General features: G+C 44.4%; 1 protein-coding gene across 6 annotated transcripts in view; it reads left to right on the forward strand.

Annotated features, from left to right (window-relative positions):
* Positions 1 to 21549, forward strand: part of LOC119456458 (diacylglycerol kinase beta-like) — a 468550-nt gene that overhangs the window by 185771 nt on the left and 261230 nt on the right. For all 6 annotated transcript variants that reach the window (XM_049669879.1, XM_049669881.1, XM_049669880.1 and 3 more), the window contains one exon: positions 6854 to 6883. The gene's annotated coding sequence lies outside the window, so the exon portion shown is untranslated. The remainder of the gene's footprint in view (positions 1 to 6853; positions 6884 to 21549) is intronic.

Genomic DNA, 21549 nt, shown 5'->3' on the forward strand with positions numbered 1-21549 from the left:
ATTATTAAAATACTAATTAAGTTACTAATTCAATTACGGCACATATTGTACTTCACGAATTGTAGCCGGCGAGTACGCAAGGCGTATCCACTGCAAACCCGCCGTGGTTGCTCAGTGGCTATCGTGGTTTTGGCACGTAAAACCCCACATTTTTTTTTATTGCGATAGCAATTATATGGACACTCAAAAGCAGATTTCTGCCGTCGGCGTCGCCGTCGCCGTCGCCGTCGCCGTGAGGTTCCGTATGACGTCCATGGAGATGAAATCGTGACCGCGCGCCGCCTAACGCTGTATGTGCGAATGAAAGGGCGCGAGGGACGCGCTCTTTCACGGGGCGTGAACGCACGGCGGAGAACAAACGTGCGTTCTGCGCCGTGCCTCCTTAAGGGCTGCAAAAGTAGGCGTCTCTTTCCTCCTTTACAATCACCATATATGTAGAGCAAACGCGCCTTCTTCCGATACGCGAGCGGCCGTGGGGGAGGGGGGGAAGGGGGAGGGAAGGGAGGCGACGTTTAGCTGCGGCACCAAGTGCCTATTTATATCAGAGGCTCCGGCAACAGTCACCAACGCCGCACGCATTTTGAGCGAACGCGGGCAAAACGCCGACGGCGTCGACAACAGTTCTGCGCGTTGCCGGTGCTACTGCATGTCCAAGTTTATACAGCTGATAAAGCTAACATCATTACTCTGTATAGCTCTCTACAAATTTGCTATCGCAATTGATGCTTCACCTTTCAGGTGAAACTGCGACAACTTCTTTTTGTATCCACTGCAACGAAATCTGAGGATGACACCAGTTTCGGGATAAGCTAATGCCCAAAGGGTGCTACGAAACAGATTGTCGTTCCATTTACCTTTGTCGTGCCATCCAAAAAATGAGCTTCGTAAAAAAAAAAAAAAAAAAAAAAAAAATCAGTGAAACAACCCTGCAGTTTTATCGTATGTTTGACAGCGCATATTTTGAAGCTGGTGTCTTCCTGAGAATTCCTTCCAGTTGCATATGTCTTGCAAGCTCCTAGCCTATTACTCGTAAGTTGAAATATGTGCAGTAAAGTAATTAGTGCAAAACACTATTAAATATTTGTTAATTAGCAAACTCTGTATTTAGATTTATTGCGCAATTAACATGCGGTTCTTCGAGAAATCCACCTCAATTATTAGAATTGTGCTGTCTGCCCCAGAAAATAAAAATAAAAATTTATTCAGACAAAACAAGAAGCACCTGGTATATGTATGTGCTCAGATTAATAATTTCGCAAGAGCAGCATTGAGTCATATCACGCAGAACAGAAGACGTTGGAGGTTTCTGTAGTTGTCCTGTAGTTGACGTAAGAGATGATGATGTCGTGCTAGCGATTCATAGGTAGTTAGAGATCAATGTTAAGACTTTGAAGGAACTAGCAAACTAATTTTATGTTGCCATATGGTCCTAGTAGCTTTTTCATAATATTTGTCTTTAAAGAACACGCACGCCATAATGGGAGCCCTGGGGGTTGTTGGTGCCGTCGAATAAAACGTCATGTTCATGATCAAACGTCTGCTATAATGCAAATAGCTTTTTCTTTCTAATTGATTTACTTCCTGCAACTGACTCGCCGAGTGGCTGCTTCGCACTGGAAGCGTGCTGCCATTCTTGCCGAGCGACCGCGCGCAAAGGAGAAACGAAATTATGAATAGACACCTTGTAGTCTTAAGGCTCAATGTTAGTCCTACCACGTCTTAGTGATCCGTCCACGCTTTGAAGAAGACCTTAAAAAAGGAATGCTATAGAGAAACGTCGGATAAATTGTGCCACGTAATCCCCTCTTTCTGTATACCATGATATTTAGGAGATTTTGGCGCCGTTAAGCTGCGCCCGGTACTCCTTTTGACTTGATGTAGAATGAAGGCATGCTACAAACGAAAAAAAAAAACCAAACAGATAAATTCACTAAAAACAGCTCACAACAAAGATCACGTAAAACATACGGGAACGTAAAGTTGGCACTAGGATTTCAATTTCCGTGTTGGCAACTCATCTCAAATACAAGGAATGAAGTGTGCACTGAATGTTCGGGCAACGAGATTATGTCCGTATATATATATATATATATATATATATATATATATATATATATATATATATATATAAACACTTCTCGTTTTTTTCTTTTAAATGCGAGAGAACAAGATAGCGAGTTGAAAGCTCGCTATGCTTCTGTTACGGTCGCAGTAACCCTTTCACAACAGCACGAACGCACACCTCTTGCGAAACCCGACGGCACGCTCGCATGGATATTTCTGGGAGACCTGCGCAAACACGATATCGCGGCTTGCATCCTCATCAAGGCCAGCTTTCCCCTGCTATGTGAGCCCTCTCTTTCTCGCACAGCGCGCTATATCATACAGAGTGCAACTGGTGGGGATATTGCACAGGCGTATTAAATCGGCAGGAATTCAATGGATCTTTGCAGATGCGACGCGAAAATTATTGCGAATAGAGAATACCGCTGCCGCTAGATCAAAAGAACCGGAACATCCGTGGAAACTGCCTGCAGCGCGGCGGGCTCGCCGTCTCACTTTCGAGCCAAATTAAGGCTCCCAATTCAGCGGTGCGGGCGATTGAATAGACGGCGCCTGAAGCGGTTTGGTTTGATGGCACGATCGTTTTTTCCATTCCACTGGCGCTCTGCACGGCGACGTCCGAAACGATGTTACACGTATTTTCACGCAGAATGGATACAGCTTCTCTTTTATTCAGCCACTGGTTTCGTTCTTGCTTCTTGCTGGAATAAGCTTCCTATAGTTTTATTGGGCGCGCACGCACGTATGCAGGGGGCTAAGTAACGCTTCATAAAAAAAAAATTAAAGAAAAGCAGCTCCGCCAGCAGATCCCACATGCTGTACGTCCGCTGATTGGGCGCGTGTGCATTGAGGCACGGATCTTTAATCCGTTGTTTTCTTTAATTCACAGCTTTCTTTTGCTGCTATAACACGTTTAGCTCCGTTTTTTTTTTCACCTTCAGCTGCCCACTCCCAATAGCTGTCCTGCTGTGATTGGGTATCGGCGATTCCACCGAGAACCCTGCGAAATGTGTTTTTTTTCTTTTTTCTTTCTTTCTTTTTTCTTCTACTTATTCCAGCTATATATGGTGGTTCAAGTGCGTCCGAAAAATGAGCCAGTCGGAAGACGGCAGCGAGGCGCCTTCTGTTACTGAGCTGCACCGAATGCGACGCCCTACCCTTTTGTATTTGCATCGCTTTTCGCATAGAAAAACCATGCGTGGTATATAGCCGTGTAGAAGTTTATACGGAACGCATGCAGTTTAACTGTTACGAGCACCAAGTTTTACAGGTTACTTAACTGTCACGTGCGCTCCCTCTATTGCCGGCTGTTTGGTTTGGCAATCCGTACAGATAACCTCGGCCATAATACAAGGCTGCTCCTCTCTTTTTGCGGGTTTGTTCATGTTCTCGGTTCACACGCATATTTCTTTTCTAACACTTGGAAACTGGGCATGAGAAAACAAACTTTTGTTTTATAAGAATAGCCTTTCTCGTACGTGTTTTGTGCCGCGTAGGCCAATTTTCATTAAGATAGTGAGAAAGAGATAGAAAGAGAGCGGCTACGAGAGCGCAAATTTGTTGGATACCTACTTCTTGACGACAAATTCCGTTATGGGGAGTGCAGGCTGTTGCGGCTTTCAGAGACAAAATGGAGAGATTTTATTGACAGGGAATGCAAAGTCCCGCCTGAGCTGCAGTGTTCTTGCTTGCAACTGTTCGTTGAAGAGTGGTGAAAGGTGGTGGTCAAGGAGAATGATGGCGGGCAGTTAGGAGGAAAGAAATAAAGGACGTGTACATTCAAAAATACACGACGTAGCGGCTCTCATAAAACCGCGTGTCCAGCAGTTTTATGCCAACGCGGCCCCCGTAGCCTTTCTTGTAATTGTGTGTTCGGGTCGTGGGGCAAGAGTAAGTGGCCCTTGAACGGTGAAGAGACAAGTGGGGGCCAAGAAAGCGAATAGTTGTTGCACTGCTGTGCAATCTTTTTAAAAACTATGTTAGCCACCTAATGAAAACGTTGTTAACAAGGAGTATGTGTTTATAGCATACGTAACTAAAATGGCGCTAACAAACTAGACAAGTCACCCGCCGTGGTTGCTTAGTGGCTATGGTGTTGGGATGCTAAGCACGAGGTCGCGGGATCGAATCCCTGCCATGGCGGCCGCATTTCGATGGGGCGAAATGCGAAAAGCCCCGTGTACTTAGATATAGGTGCACGTTAAAGAACACCAGGTGGTCCAAATTATTCCGGAGTCCCCCACTACGGCGTGCCTCATAATCAGATAGTGGTTTTGGCACGTAAAACCCCACAATTTTTTTAACTAGACAAGTCAGCGTTGTTTGAGTTCCAAATAACATATGCGAACTAGCCCAAGAGCAAAATTTCTCAGACTACCTGAACATTCCTTGGGTTTTGGACTAGCGCTGGTTTCGTCATAGCGCTATATAGCAAGGGCAGTTCTTTTGATTCAAGAGTTACGAAAGCAGTCGTGCTCGTGTTAACGGCTGCTATACCTGGCCCTGGCCGTGCTGTGGCGCTGCAGGTATGTCATTTCAGATGCCGGAAAGTAGTGTACGGTGAGGGTGAATATTGTATTTGTGCTCTGCAGCTTCGGAGAACTTGACACCGTGGCAAGTTCCACACCCTGTAAACTTCCTAGGGTTCTTGGTTGTACCCGCGTCAATTGCTTTCTTTTCTTTCTTTTTTATCTTTCTGTATGATCTAATCAATTAGTTTGATCGCATCTATCAAAAGTAGCCTGTCCACATAAATACCGCGAGGCAAGAAAAGGCGTTTGCAATTTCTATCTAATTGTCTAACTTAGACAATTTCTGTCTAACTTGGATCGGCGAGCTCATACATTTTGAAATCAGCGTACAGACGGTTCAAAGAATAGCGGCAGCCTGTGCGAAGGGCTGTCGATGACCACTGTCATTGCTTCCACTTTACTTGCTCGGACATTTTTCTTCAACGCGACGAGTTTCCTTTACAAGCTCGAAGCGCTTAATAATGAATTCAGTTATTATTGTAAAGGTTCACTTATCAGTTAGAGAACTGGGCGAGTGTAGAAACACACAGATCAAGTGATATTAACGATATTTTGTTTAGGCTGGAAAGTACAAGCCTTCGAAATGAATGCTGTGCTCTCTGAATCCAGTTCATACTATTTAGGACAGAAATAAGAGTCACGCAGCCTATCTCTATTTAAAAGGTCATCTTTTTAGGCCAAAGGATTTACCGAAGCTTCAAACTTTCTCTCCTTGTCTTTACTGTTATCTCTCTCTGAAGACTTTTATACCTCAGTCATTGCGCCGTAAATTGCGAACGTGTCTTGTCATTAATGAAAGAAGATTATCGTATCCACTTGAGCGCGAGCTTTGGCTTCCATGAGTCTATCTCTGCGTTTTTAGTTTGTGCAGGACTGCTGTGGTTAGATTTAGTAATTATTTCAGCACATGTTAAAAAACATTTACAACTAGAGTACAAACGGTTAGAAGCTGTTGGTGCCATCTGCGTAGAGCTATTGACTGTATTTGTAAGCTGTGTGGACATTTATTTAAGACAATGTGTACCTAATAAAAACTAACGAACAGCGCAGAGCAGCGTAGCAGGGTAGTTATAAGCTGAATTGCCCTTGTTGCTCATTTTCATGGCCAAAAAAAGTCTGTTCGTCCGTTGTTTATGAGCCGGCACGTTATATCGTTCTCTCGAGAGCGCAGGCACGTACTCCGGAAGTCATGCTCGCATTTCATTCGGATAGAGTCCCCCCTTCCGAGGAACGTGCGTGCCCTCGAACATATCGTAGGCAATTTGCAAATGGTATTGCGCCGAATATGCTCCATTCGCGTTTCCACACAGCAAGTCGAACACAGATAGCCTTTTCTATATGTCGTGTTCTCTTATCTAACGACCTCCAGATTCCAGACACCATATTTACACAGGCGAGACTTCCAGTCGAGAGCATGAATTTCCGGGTTTGGAAAGTAACTATATTGATGGCGTTATTCTTCCCTATCCTTTCTTTGCAATATCAAGGGCACGCCGGAGGTGGGGAGGGGGATAGGGGCTTTGCGAAGGGAATGGGAAGGATGGAAAGGAACATTGTGCAGCAAAACGACACTTCCGATTTAAAAGGCGCCCGAGGGTAGAAGTAAAAAAAGAAGTGACCACTACTAAGAGTAAATGTAAGAAAACGGAAGTGTAATCAAACAGTGAATGTGTCTAGATAGATACCATTCGACCTTGTTATTGGGCGCAGCTAAAAAAAATAATTAAAGAGCACGTTTCTCTAGGAAACTAAGCGACCACTGGCATAGGTATCGTGTAAATGAACCATAATGCTGCTGCTTGTACGACGCATAAATAAAGTGCTGTTCGGCAAAACAGAATGTATCCTAGGTTGTTTTGCGAGTGAAATGTTGGCTGCTTGATTTGTTTTGTGAGCGGGAAGTAGAAACAACACTGAGATTGTAGCTGCTTCTCAACATGATGAAAACTGTGCCGTTCAGAACAGGATCAGAATTGGTGGCCTAGGCAGAAGAAAGAAGCAAAAAAAAAAAAAATAGAGAGAGAGAGAGAAAGAGGAAAGAGATGCAATAAGATCAGTACTTACCGGAACGGCGGATGCCATAAGTGTTATCGTCAGGGCTCGCACGTACCTTTACGTTACCGATGTTGTGTGATTCTTCCTATGTTGTCGTTCAACCATCATGTTTATTTATTGACACATGCGTTCTTCCGCATCAGAAAAAAAAAGAAAAATCTTGCTCGCAATTCTCATGTCATCCTTTCTTTTCTTTCGTGCAGTTGATCGTCTGCGCTGGGAACAACCTGACCGTGAGTAAATTAATTTTTTTTTTACATATCTACATCAACTTGAGCGTTATGCACTTAACGAGCACACGTTATGCAACTGCTGAACATGCATTCATGGTGCACGAGATATCGAAGCGTAGCGACAAAATCACGTTACATTTGGAAACAGTAACAGCGCTGTGAGTGACGTCTTCTGGAAAGTATCAAAGTTCCAAAATCATTCACTGGAAAGCTGAATGCACGCAACAAAATATAAAAGAGCACGCCCCAACGCGCTATCCAGACGGTTTCCTCGAGCGAGGGGTTTGGTTTAGTGAACCTAGACTCGTTCGAAAAAAATCCTAACTTCGTTTAGGTCAACCATCACTTTCTGTCAAGCTTTCTCTTCTGGAACAAGTAACGTCGTTAGTTGCTCCCCGCAACAAGCCTTTTCGCAGACGAGTGCGACCGTCTCAAGACACCGTGAGGACGAGTGCTTCGAAGCTGCTTGCGCTGTCTTCGATGCCCTGTTTCGCGAAAATTGGCCAGCGCTGTCACAAAGCTATTTGCGGTTTTCGAAAGACGACTACGTATACAGCCCAGTCTAGACAACGCAGTGCTCGCGCCTGGTGTATTTCTCTGTAGCTTGAGCGCTTGGGGAAGGTACATGTCATCAAAGTGGGCCGACGTATTCGTTGAGAAGTATATAACCTGCGATGGCGTATTGTCAAATTTATTTCGGAGGTTGTTTTCAACCTGCTCTTTATTTTAGGAAATATTGTTATCTTACTTCACAATGTTTTTCGTTCTTTAGTTTCTAATTAGTCGATCTGCCTTCGCTATAATCACTGTCAAAATTGATCGGCGTGCTTTCTGACAAAATGTCTGCATATACAAACAGAATTTGGACAGTGGATCTCAATTCACAAGGCTTGTCGCGCTTACGAAGTGCTCGGTACTTGCCGTTCCTTAAATGTGCCTTCTGCCAGTTGCTTTAGGGTACCTATTTTGTTGCGTGCGTTTGTTTTTCACTTGTTCCTGGTGACCTTTTCGGGCTCAATCCCATCATGATCAAGTGCCGGCTCATCAACTGAACACTGTAAACAATACCTAATCAGTCATTGCAGCATTAATTATTAGATTTCTCTTTTAATTTTTTCACAAAGAATAATTGTCAACGTTTTCTATACCTGTCGCCTAAGGCTGCTCAAACAATTCTCAACGTGAAGCTCAGTAAATTTTTATTTATTGATTGATTTATTCAGCGGTACAGTTTCATTGCGTTTTGTACAACCATGGCTTACTGACAAGGAAGACCACTATATATTTTCTAAGACGGGCCAATGATTTCCTAGACTACTTCAGGTGAATAAGAGCAGAGGGAAGATAAAATAGTAGGAATTTCGAGGCACGTAGACCTATCTTGATAAGGATTGTAGATTATGGCAGGCGAGGAGGCACGAACATGCTTGCGTCTCGGAAAAGGTGTTGTCAGTACGCGGGAAGCGAGATAACGAAGTTCTGCTGACATACTTCTTGTCTTCAGCCTCATTTTTCTTTTTCGCGCATTCAAACGCACTTTATTGTTCCTAAGTTCAAGACCTTGATGTATGTCTGGAACATTAAAACCAGTATTATGAACAGCTATATTGAAATGATGGGCAGCAACATGAAATGTTGAAACATTCAATTTTACCTTGCGCGATGACAGAGCTGTAATGCGTTCCGATGTTTCTCAACTGTACCGTACGCATTTACTCCGTGATTACGCCGTGGCTATTGTAAGGCGCGAAGTGGACGCGACAATAACGGGCGACGCCGCGAGTATTATATGTCGGAAATACGCTCCAAGCGGGTTAGATATTCCATAAATGTTATTCCATAAAAGAATAAGGTCACTACCAAAAAAGGCGATAATGAGTACGGTATCTAACACTATGGTCGTTGTTTATATGTGGACGCCACGTCATCTGCAGAACTTACTTGGGATAGAAACATAAAGCGTTGGGAGAAATTTATCTTACTACAGCGATGTACTTTAGGAAGAATAACCTATGTCATCTCTGGTTGGAATCACAGATAGACACTTGGACGCAGTTACCTTATAGCGTCAGCGTCGCTAGTTTCGGTATATTATGCCGGTCCTATAGAGCGCGAGCTGCATACAGCGCGAGCATAGCTTTGCGGCCTGTTCGAAAGGGGGAAAATGGCGAAAGATCAAGGCGAACAATGTCGACAACCAAAGTGTCACCAATGTTTATATAATGTGCACAATACAATGTACGAGGAACAGAAGAGAAACGGAACTAAAACGAAGAACAAATATATAGGGAGAACATGAGCCGCCCATCCCCCCCCCCCCTCCCCCCTTTCTTTTTTTTTTTGCTCTTTCATTTTGTTTCCGTTCCTTTCTGGGTCCTATATGGTGCATTGTGGGCACTACGTGAAGGTGGATAATATTTCGTCCGTGCACATTGTTTGTGCCGAACTTGCGCTTTCCCCCCCACTTTTTAAAGGTGCCCTTGCCAACCCAAATTAGCCCGTTTCTGTATCAGTGTTTCTTGCAGGGTAGAAAATCGGAAACTCGCCTCTGGTTAACCTCTCGTTTTCCTCTCTCTCTCTCTTTCGGTGGTTTCTTTAAGGAGTATGTTTTAGTAAATCATCATTTAAAATATAATGCTCGTTTTAATTGAATACATAATTTGTGTTTTAAAACATTTATATGTTTGCAATGTAATGGCTTTTGATCAATAATGTTCGAGAAGTAGTCGTCATCACTGATAACAATGCCACGTTTATCTCGGCAAGGCTCTAGACTTTCTAGGCTGTTTTTTTTTCTTATTTCTATACGAGAGTTTCATTTCAGAATGAACGCCGCTTACTAGAATACCTGAGAATTCTTAAAGTCCAATGTCTAGCAACAAGATGTAGGAAAGGTGTGTAATAGCCGCCGCACGTGCCTGAGCCGCCCTATAAACGACTCGACAAAAACAAGAATTTGACATAAGCGAATTATGAGCGTCAATGACCACTGTGCTTGCTTTTACTGCCCGCTGATTGGCAGCTGTGTCAGATCGGCAGGACTGAGAGCGAAATGCGAATCGATGCGTGAGATTTGCTGAAAACTTCTGGACGCGCCATGCACTTCGCGCTTAAAAGGGACACCAAGGAGAGAAGTAATTTGGACTACACTAGTGAATATACTTTTACAATGCAAACAGCGCACTCTTGCCGTCAGATGGGGCTTGGCAAACCAGATGCAAGAGACTGGTGGTGACGTCACCTTGGAGTAGTTCCCGCAGCAGCTCACTGTGACGTCACAGATTCTGGTGGCTTTCGCTGGGGCCCTATATAGTTAATTGTTTGGCGGTAAATGTATGGATTGCATTGCTTTGTGAAGAAGGCAAAGGACGAACTTGGTGGGCTTCGATAACTTTTTTTTTTGCGTTACGGCAGCGCAAATACGGCAACACACTTTGAAATCCATGACGCCACACTGACCTATTCCGGCGTAAGGGTGTCGACGCGAAATTCTGAATTGAAAATTTTCCGCACGAGGAACGAAAATAAAATTTTAGAATAACACCTTATCCGACTAAACTGATTTAGTATTTCTCTTTGGTGTGCCTCTAAGTCTTCAAATGCGTTGTCTTAGTTGTGACTCGAACAGGATCGTGTAGTAATACAAGGCATTTCGTTTCGCACGCGCGGAAATGAACGCCATTTAGAGCACTTGGAACTACTTGAAAAATAACCTCGTGAGGTCTCGTGCCAGCCTTGGCGGCGCTTTTTAGCCAGGCGAGAGCGATTTTGATGCACTCAAAATTGCTCCTTATGCCGGATGGAAAACATCACTGACGCAATTTTATTTTCTGAGGTGCAGGTTTTATTGCTCTTTTTATTGCGCTGCGTAGCTTTGAAGAACTGCTCGTGAGGTTAGACCTTCCAGACAAGGCACCTGCGACCTCTCTCTTGTTTCCTGTCCCCTTTCCACTTGTATTTTCAATCCCTCAGAAGGATTTAAAATCACGCACTCTTTTCGACAACCAATCGGCGTTGTCGATGCCAGACGAGCGGGCGTGTCCACTGACACACGCGCAGGCTTCGGTCAATTCTTTTCGAGTCAATCCTACCGGGATTCTTTCGGCTCAGCACAATTCTGTAAGCCCAAGAGCGTTCCTTCTCTGCTGACTCCGAAGCTCTTCTCCCGCTGTGCCGCGGACTTTCCTCCCAATATGTACCCGTTTCCCGGGCAACCTCACGCGAGTCCTTGAAAACCAGTAATGTGTCGAGGCCGTGGAGAAAAAATACGGATTGCTTGCGGACCTTCGGGTGCTTAGAGCGCCCCCTGGCTCTTCCTCCTTTTCTTGAGCGCTCTAGAAGAAAGGAATGCTGGGAACGTCGCGCAGCTCTTTGCTGAGGCAAATGTATTGCTGGCCCTGATCTCCAATGTCGGGGTCTCGAGCCAAGCGGTTTTTTTATTATGTTCTGCTCCGTCAAGACTTTCCCCATTTCATGACTGTTTTTAGTTAGTCGCGCCGCATTTCACTTTGACTCGTCCTTCTGGCAGTTGTCCAAAAAAACTTTGCTTATCAACTAAACACAAAATAATGATGAATTTCGCTTTTCCCTTTTCGTCCACACACAAACGTATATATATATATATATATATATATATATATATATATATATATATAGGCACTGCACTTTTGCTGTAACTAAAAGAAAATGACGTTTTTAATTATACTCTGCATCGTCATAATCAATGCCACCTCCCCAACATTTCTCTGCATCTTTATAGTCTCCCTTTATTCTTATTTGCCATTTTCATTTTGTTACCGTTGATTATTGCATGCATGAGCCTTTCTATATATATACTACGTTCGCTTACGCCGATGGGTGTGGGTAATGCTGATCGCCTCCAGATTGCCGTGTTCATGTGCCGTGGTCATTGTCGTCAACGACACATCAACGCTCACAGTGCCATGAAACAAAACAGTGTTGCAAAACTGGCACAAACTGAAAGCATAGTTCAAATCCCCGAAGCTCGAGATCAGCTCGAACTGCACATTTGTCTGAGAACACTAGAAATAATTGTTACTGCTCTTGTTTTATTCTGTCTTCAGAAAAAATTAATAAATTACGAAGTATTTCATTTCCTCCTTTTGTGTCCATTCACGGAAATAAAATATCCCGTTTTTCATCCGTCCTTTGTAATGGTTCGTGGCGAACGAAACGTTAATCTTTCTTTCTTTCGTTTTAACGAATATTAATGGCAAAAAGAAGTTCACTTTAAATATTCTAAATCTCTTCTCGTATTGCAGAAATAAGCATTTCTTCTTCCTGAATAAGGGTGATTGTGAATCTTTACGGGGAAAAAACGCAAATTTAAATTCTTGCTTTGTTTTCTATTCTTTCACATAATGCTTCGCAATGGAAGCGTTAACTTCTTCACTGTTACTACAAGAGACGACGAGAAAGAGTGTCGCATGCTCGCACGTGTCGTGTAACAAAGCTGTGTACTGGCCGCTGTGCCATTGTTTATTTGCTTGTTTGCTTTGCTAGGTTAGGACACGTTCTACTCGTTCCTCGCCACGTCTATTGTTGTTCCTGCATGCCCGTGTTTTCTTGCTGCTCTCAGCAAGGGATAAAAATAAGAAGGGACCGTATACGCAGGCGTTGCTGCAGTGGCTAGTGTCCGGGCAGCTTATTTTCCCGCTCTCATCCATTGTTCGCAAGCGCGAACAAAAGGACCGTGGGCCGAACGGCGAAGGCGAAACGTTTTGTCAACCATCCGTGAGTGAGTCTCGTGCGTCGGACACATTGTAGCGCGGCACGCAAATTAAACGAAAAAGAAGTAAGCAAAGGAACTACCTTTTTTTTTTTAATAAAGCTTCCGGTGGCACGGGGAGGCCGCCTGACTTTGTGTCTGTTTGCGTATTTTATTCTGCACTCTTTCTTTCTGCAGTCTTGTTGGAAACCAGGGCCACTTGACCCACTAAACGTGGAGAGACGGAGTCTTGGTTTTTCGTTTTGATCGCTTTCCTTCAAAAAAATTTCGCGATATTGAGTTCCCGTTAAAGGCGATGGTCCCCTTATTGTCTGGGATACCGTGGCTGTTGTAACTGTTCGTTGGCACCGGTGTGTCATATGAGAAAACCTATTTTTTTTCTAATATAAATTGACCCTAGCAGCCTTCCCTGGGGATTATAGAGCGGACAGAAAAGTAGTCCCCGCTTCCCTCAATCAACTAAAACCGTGCAACACGGCGGAAGGCGAAGGCGCTGACTCTATATATTTTGTCGGTGCACGTTAGCGTAGATGGCGATAGCCGCTACGTATGAAGCTGGAATTTGGAGGTCAGTAATAAAGACAGCAGATATTTTCTGTGTGTATAGTCCAAATTACTGCTGGCGCATCGTTCGTCATTGTAATTAGCCAACATATACAGCGGCTAACCTCAAACCAGTCATGTAAATTGGAAAGTTCAATGCATTCTGCCCGCGATTATCTTGCTTCATCTGCCACAACGCTGCACTTCATTTTTGAGACTCAGTACTGCAGCCGCGACAGCGGTCGCACCCGTGCTAGAGATGCGGAGACGGTTGTTATCCTTCGCGCGCCGCGATAGCGTTCTTGCATCTCGAGAACCCGAGCTTCTGAGGATTAACACCGTTTATCGAGCCACTTTTCCCGAACTACAGCGACCTAATTATAGCTCTCCTGGGTGTGCGCCGGAAACTCGGGACGGCGAACTGGCGGGATCGAACGAAGAAGTCCGGTTATAGCTCCATCCTGGGTGCGAGTTGCCTCGTACTCTTTTACATGCTGCTTTCCTCCGCTGCGTGCGTGATAAGAATTCAGGCAGCGCTCAGCTGTGGGGTCCGGATGTATGTTTGTGTGCGATCGCAAAGTTTTAAGCCAGTTCGGGAAAGCAAGGCTTAGCTCCGGATTCAATATGAGAAAATGTTTGAGAAACCGGCTTAATTCTCTGCTTCTCGCTTTATTTCTTAGTGCGGGGTAAGCTTTTGGTCACGCTGCAGGGATTGCAAAGTTCGCATAGCCTTGGTCGATGTTCTGGAAATTAAATTGAGACGGTATGGAGTTGGCTCTTCAACTCAGGGCAAATGCTAGAAAATGAAACTCTAGAAAACCTTGTCGTCTTTTGTTATCTTTTTGATATCGCTGGTCTTTGTGCAGCTTCGGTAAGTTTCTCCAGAACGTCGAATAAGTTTTAGTACGAAGGAACTTGATTCCGGTTACAAGGTACTTTCGTGCATGCCTAGTAAGCGCGCGCGGTACTTTGCATGAGCTTGCAGGCCGCATTGAAACTCGCTGTGAGATTGCTCTACTGCCGGTGCACTAACAAAATTACACGCACTCCTGTCTGACAATTTCCACCCGGAGGTCGATTTGTCTTGCGAGTTTTTTTCAGCCGGAGACAAGGAGTTCGGAACGTGCCGATCAGCTTCTTAAAAAAAAAAATGCTTGCCTTCAGCTTTTCAGATCAGGTATTGCTGCAGAATACTTAAAATCGGGTGTGACATTTTAGAGTCACCCACAGTCGCATACGGAACATATTAGAGTGAAAACTCTACTACGCTATGTCTCGTAAGCTCATTCATCGTGTCGCAATGACCTTGAGCCGCCGGAGCGCAGGTGTGGCAGGTGTGGCGTCACGCCACGTGATCCACTGCGGTGAGGCGTTGCAGCTGCGCTCATTTGGAGCCTCGCCGCTGCGGTAACACGTGACTAGGCGAGGATTTAACGGCTGTTACGCCGGCGCTTGGTCGCTCAGTCTCGCCATGGTTGGCGCGCCGGCTGGGCTGTCTGTGCGTGCGCTTCAGCGCAAGCGACAGGCTGAATCCAATCATCCAATAGATATAGCTAGATGGCAGGCTGCGAAATCTCAAGCAAAGGCAAAGTTGGCTGCTGAAACACTGGAGCAAAGGGAGGCCAGATTAGCACGTTATAGAGAAGCCTACCAAGCGCGGAAGCGTGCATTAATGAAACATGCGTGCATAGTCTTTGTAATACCAAGCCAAACAGATCTGTCGCTCGTGGTAACTAGGTTTACAAGAGTTAAACCTCAGCCAATGTTTCCTTCACCAAACAAAGGTGACAGCCTGCCACACTTTTGTTAGTCAATTCTACTGTTTCATTTCATCGCTTAATTTAACGCTTCATTAGGGTTGCTGTCTCGTCGACAACGTTGATATTCGAAATTTTCTGTATTGACTACAGGCATGGCACACTGTCAAATTCACATACAAGTACACTTTGCCTAAAGAGAGAGAGAGGAAAGGCAGGGAGGTTAACCAGAAGCGAGTTTCCGGGTTGCTACCCTACACTGGGGTGGGGGATATATGGGTTGGAAAGAGTGCAAAGAGAGAAAGAGACAAAGCGAAAAAAAAAAAAGGTAAAAGGTAACACAAAAGACGTTCCGATCACAAACGTTCACACAGGCCGGTAGATTTCAAGAAGCGCAGTAGCGCTTGCACGGCCTTCTGATGCGATGTGAAGTCGCGTCGATGTTGCAGAATTCTTTCTTCTGATAGAGGCTGGTCATCCAACTGGTTCAGCACGACGGAAAGCTTTTTGTCTCCGCACACTGTGCCTAAGCTTTAACACTGTCGAGGTCCTTGCTTGCTTCATTTGGAACCCGCCGGGGTGGCTCAGTCAGCTAAGGCGTTGCGCTGCTGAGCACGAGATCGCGGGATCGAATCCCGGCCGCGGTGGCCGCATTTCGATGGAGGCGAAATGCAAAAACGCCCGTGTGCTTGCGTTGTAGTGCACGTTAAAGAATCCCAGGTGGTCAAAATTACTCCGGAGCCCTCCACTACGGTGTGCTTCATAATCATAACTGGTTTTGGCACGTAAAACCCCAGAAAGAAGAAGAAGCAGCTTCATTTGGAACGCATAACACATCCGCAAGCGAATAAGGACAACAAGCATAAATGACGACATGGTGCTCACTCTCAACTGATAAAAAAAAAAACAAAAACAGCATCACGCACGTATAAAGGAACTATACGGCCAACAAAAACCAAAAGCAGAAAACCGACATGTGGAGGACACAGAGCAAGCGGCAATTGATGCGATCAAAGTAAAACTATCAAGATTGATGCTAGTAGTGAAATTCTTCCTCGTAAATAATCACCGATGATCCACTTATGCGTGCGCGCCATCGCTACTTTTTTTTAAATTTACATATACTGCCGTCTCATTACGAGACATTGAAAGGGTGGATACAGAAGTTGCTTACATAGGCAATAAATCAGACGTGACACAGTACACATGTTGTAGGTTTCCGCGATTTCTCTTATGAACTGGCTTGCATGTCTAGATTATAGCTGTTTCTTAAAATAGGGGGACAGGTTTGCTGACGAATAAGCACGCAAATAACAAAGGCAGGCGACCGTCAATAATGTCAACAAATATATCGCGTGTGTAGAAGCGTTTGTGTACGTCATTCGATTGTCATGTGGTATCCATATCTTGTCTGTTATTAGGAAAACCGCACCAGTACTTCGGGCACTAATTCGCGCTCGAGCTTTTTTTGATATCACAACACTTGTCACTTTATATTACGCATTTATTCACAGTCATATCAATTATTGTATTGAGTCCTAGCTAGCTGGGGCAGCACTTATAATATCCATCTCCTAACCCTTCAAAAACAAGCTATTCGTATTATTTCTTTTGCACCTTGACAATCTCACTCACTCCTGTTCTTTATTAACAATCGCGTACTACCTTTATCCCTATCCTATTACTATAATCTTGGTCTATTATTTTCAAAGTTTTTGATCGCTATCTCTACCTCGATATAATTCCATCATACGTATTCGTTAATGCTAACTGCAATCGTTTTTCTGTTAAGGGCAATCTACTTTAGCCTAAGGTACGCACTAACTATGGAAAACAAACTATTCTTTTTTCTGCTATATCACTATGGAACTCCCTGCCTACCGACCTAAAACAATGTAACTCGCTTTCCATATTTAAATCTGACTTAAAGGACTACCTATTTGAATAAAAATATAACTGTTCTAATTAACTTGATATTGTCTATGAATGTATTCGTCACTTTTTCAAATTTATTGTGCTGACATGTTATACCATGGTATTATTATTTTTTATTTTTTCGTTGTTATGTTGTGTCGGTTTTCTTTTGTATTTTTTGTACAGCTTTTATTTCTTGTAACTTGTTTTTTTTGTATATGATTATGCATGATATTACTGTAATTATTTCGTCTTTCATGTGCTTGTTAATTTTTCACCTATGCAGTGTTAGTTTCGTTTCATTACTCGATATTTAATTCATCGTAAGGGGTCCCGCCTGCAGTTTTTACTTTGGGACCCCTTCCTGCATACTACTGTCTTTGTACTAATTTACTTATCAATAAAAATGAATTGAATTGAATAATAATACGCTGGACTAACGAAGCGCAGTGTTAATGTTCGACTTAGAACGCATGAACTGTCCCTGAAGGGGGTTGCGGCATTGCATCTTGCGGTGCATTGCAAATAATATGGTGCGTCTCCCTTTTGAAATAAACAGCTATAATCTACAAGCATGCAAGCCAGTTCGCAAGAGAGAGAGACAGAGAGAGAGAGAGAGCGGAAGAATTACCACACAAAAATTAGAGATGGCGCAACCGTAAGTGTACAGTCGCTGATTGTTCACGCGAAAGAATTTTACTTATCTAGCATCAATCTAGGCCGCGATTTTGTAGCGATGCCTTATGACTTATTCTATACTAGTCTTATCATCCACCGCTCACGGCCGGCTGATCCCGTTGATAACGCGAGCGGACCGTCGCTCTGACCACTGACAAAGCGCGATAAGCGTGATAAGGTATTACCGAAAAGGCATCGCTACAAAATACCGGCCCTATAGACAGTTTTACCTTTCGCTACATCTTTGCAGCTTGCCCTGTGTCCTGCGCATGTCCGTTTTTTTACTTTTCGTATTTGTTGGACGTTTGGTTCCTTTATATGTGCGTAATGTTTTCTTAATAAAATTCTTTAATAAATTAAGTTTTCTTAATAATGATTCAGCGCCTTGTCCTCGTTTTTTGTGCCTTTTGTCCCTGTTCCTTGCTATGTGCTACACTTTATCACTGACTATTATCGTCTCACTGCTTCCTGACATTCATGCAGTACACGTGTGGCACACACCCACACACACACAGAGAGAGAGAGAGAGAGTAAGGAGATGAAAGGCAGGGAGGTCAACCAGACGAACGTCCGGTTTGCTACCCTACACTAGGGGTAAGGTAAAGGGGGAATTGAAAGAGGAAAAGAGGGAGAGAGTGAGTACTAAGTACACGTGGCACGATGTACAGGGGCACTATAAGCTCCAAAAGTGAGATACGGACCTTGCTGGCCCGTCCCGAGTATTGATCCAGTGAGCGCTGGCGTAGAGAGCTCCATTCTTGTCAGTCTTGGTGTTAACTTGTGTGAAAGGAGTTTGCTGCTCACGATGCCGACGTTTGCTTGCGCTCAGTTTCTGTTTTGCATGCTGACCATGCCGATACATAAATCAACGGTCAAGAGTCGCTGGTGTATACAGAGTTTAACGTTTTTTTTTTTCCAGTTTTTTTTTTCTGTTAAGTACAGAAGATAGGGCGGACATGTAGAGGGGCTAATACAAGGTTTCTCCGTGATTTTAAGGCGCACCAAATTAACTTGAGGCTGGCGAAATATACGCATCTCGCATAGCAACAATAATTCATTCTACATAGCATTTAGACGATGCTCGTGACTAAAATGGTCACTTCTGTTTCGTCAGAGTAAACGAACGTAGTTACCGTACTTTTCTAGCGAAGTTTAGGCTTATTACAGCAAAACAATGATGGTATGTCGTGTTGCCACAATTGTAAAACAAATTTTTATATTTATAAGTTGCAATATTATAATTATAACCTTACGCGAACTTTAATTAAGTAGCTATTCTATTTATGTACGTATAAGGTGTAATTAGGCTAACTAAGGCACTTTCATATGACTGTGGTCTCGGTCGCGCTTTGAAAGACATAAAACCTAACAAACTAGCAAACTAACAAACCATTGTATGGCAGAACATTGGCCTCATTTCGGCCCTTGCTGAGTGGCTGGGAGCTTGGTGCTTTTACGTATACTCCTTTGTATGAGATTCAATTGTTTACGGAAGGGATTAGTGCTGGAAGCTATAGTAACTGCATGGCCCTGCACCCTCCATCTTTTGTTCTTCCACCCGCGCGCACACTTACACTTCGTGCGGCGGCGCCTCAATTTCCTTTTATCTGTGTTACCAGATATTTTCCCTCAATATATAATCCTCTTTATTATTCAAGCGTAATTACCGCCGTGCTACAACGGCTTAGACGAGGACCATAAAATGAACGTGGGCCGTGCTCCGGGTACGCTCTTTTCAACACCAATGTTTGATGAGGCGTTGGGGTCTCAGGGCACATGTCCTGACAGGATTGTCTGATCTTTTGTAAGAGCTAGCTTGAACAGGCCATGTCTCAGCTGACAATAAACTTCATTCAGGCATCCTAATGTACGTTTGAAGAGGATTTGGACCATAGCGACTCATGGTGGTATGTTCCGTTGGCCGGCAGCATACAGTTAACCCTTTGGTAGTAACCAGCAGCAGAGAGGCGCTGTGATCTTAAAACAGAGGGAGAGAAAAAAAAAAGACTAAGAGATGAATCACAAAGCGACTAACTTGAGTAGCTGTCTGGTTGGCTACTCGGCACTTGGGGCTAAGGGGAAAGGACATAGAAAAAATGTCAGAAGAAGGGAACATATGAAAACAATCTGTCCACAGAAACACGACAACAACGATTCGATTATAGTCTTTTGTTGCGTACAAATTATAACCGGTAAATTGTGAGCTTTGGGTTCAGCAGATGGGGCCTGTGGTCTCATTGGGTGCAAGAAATCTGCCGTTAACATCGTAACTGTGTCACTCAAGGTGGGCTGAACATTTTCTTTGACAGGTTGGCATCCATATTCATCATGCTCGGCGCCGTGATCAGACAAGCTGTCGTAATATGGGTGTCGGACACAGCAACATACTCTTACACAAACAGTACAAGAATCTGTGTCCGCTTTATTCAAGAAAGGATTAGCCTTTTCAGGGAACATTTAGTTGTGCCCTTTGTATAAATGCACCAAACAATATGTGAGGCATGGAACCATAAGACTTGTGCGAGATCTCATCTGTCTGTTTTAGCTACAGCAGGGTATATGTGACCGATACAATCCAATAGTAAACCGGATCTTCCCATCTGGCTAACCTCCCTGCCTTTCCCCTTTCTTGTGTCTCTCGGATACAATGCAAACAAAAATAAAGGGTCAGCGATGAAGGCAAAGTGATCAACAGCAGGCTAACAGGCATATAGCCTCTCCATGTACCCAACGGGTCGACATGTCTTTGTCAGGACAACTATTTTCCTTGGCATGATTTAAATAGCGCCATCAACCCGGAGGAGGAGGAGGAAAAAAAAAGAAGGAAAGGCAGGGAGGTTAACCAGAAGCCCTTCCGGTTTGCTACCCTACACGGGGGAAGGGGTTTAAAGGGATGAAAAGAAAGGAGAGAGAGGGAAGAAAGTACTCGCAGTATAAACACGTGCGGTTGTCCAACACTTCACAATCGGTCACTGAGGCCAGTCGACTTCATGAACTGTAACAATGCCCGCGTCGCTTTGTAAGCCTGCGACGCGTGGGGCCACGGTCCAAGAATCTTTCTCTGAAAACGGTCTGCTGTCTAATCGGTTTAACACACTCCGGAGAAGGTCACGTTCGGTCTCATAAAGATGACAAAAACACAACACGTGTTCCACCGTCTCCTCACAGTTGCACGAGTCACAGATTGGTGTGTCGGACATGCCCAGAAGGAATGAGTACGCTTTCGTAAAAGCCACTCCTAACCAGAGGCGGCAAAGTAAAGTTGCATCACGGCGGGGGAAGTTCGATGGAATTTGTAGCCTCAGTGTAGGATCCAGCCGTTGGAGATGACAGTTCGTAAAAATCGGGCTGCTCCATGACGTTTCTGTCTCGGTTTGAGCAAGTAAACGAAGACCCCTCGCAGCGTCTGTCCTCGATAAGGGTATAGGAACAGTCAGGGTTTCCTTATGGGCTGACCGGGCGGCATCATCGGCAAGGTCATTACCGACGATGCCACAGTGCCCCGGCAGCCATTGAAAGATGATGTCATGTCCGTTCATGAGGGCTTGATGGAGAACCTCTCTGGTCTCAAACACCAGTTGTTCATGTGTCTTGCGTCGTAATGCTGACTGCAGACTCTGAAGGGCTGCCTTGGAGTCACAAAAAATGACCCACTTTCGAGGTGGTGTTTCTACGATGTAATTAACTGCAGCACGTAGAGCGGCAAGTTCTGTTGCCGTAGAAGTCGTTATGTGGGACACTTTGAACTTCCTTGTGACTTGTAAGGTCGGGATGATAAAAGCGCCTGTGGAGCTGGTGGCTGAGACAGATCCATCGGTGTAAACCTGCGTTCTTAACTCATATGCATCGTTCAGCAATGACAATGTCAACTGTCGTAGAGCTACCGTGGAATGACTGAGCTTGTTCGTAATTCCCGGAATCGTGAGGTGTACTTGTGGCTGCCGTAGACACCACGGGGGTGACAGTGGTCTTGCTGCTGGTGTAAATCCCGATGGAAGGCAGCCTTGATGTGTCGCAACAAGTTT

This window comes from Dermacentor silvarum, chromosome 6 (assembly GCF_013339745.2).
Source record: "Dermacentor silvarum isolate Dsil-2018 chromosome 6, BIME_Dsil_1.4, whole genome shotgun sequence".
NCBI lineage: Eukaryota > Metazoa > Arthropoda > Arachnida > Ixodida > Ixodidae > Dermacentor > Dermacentor silvarum.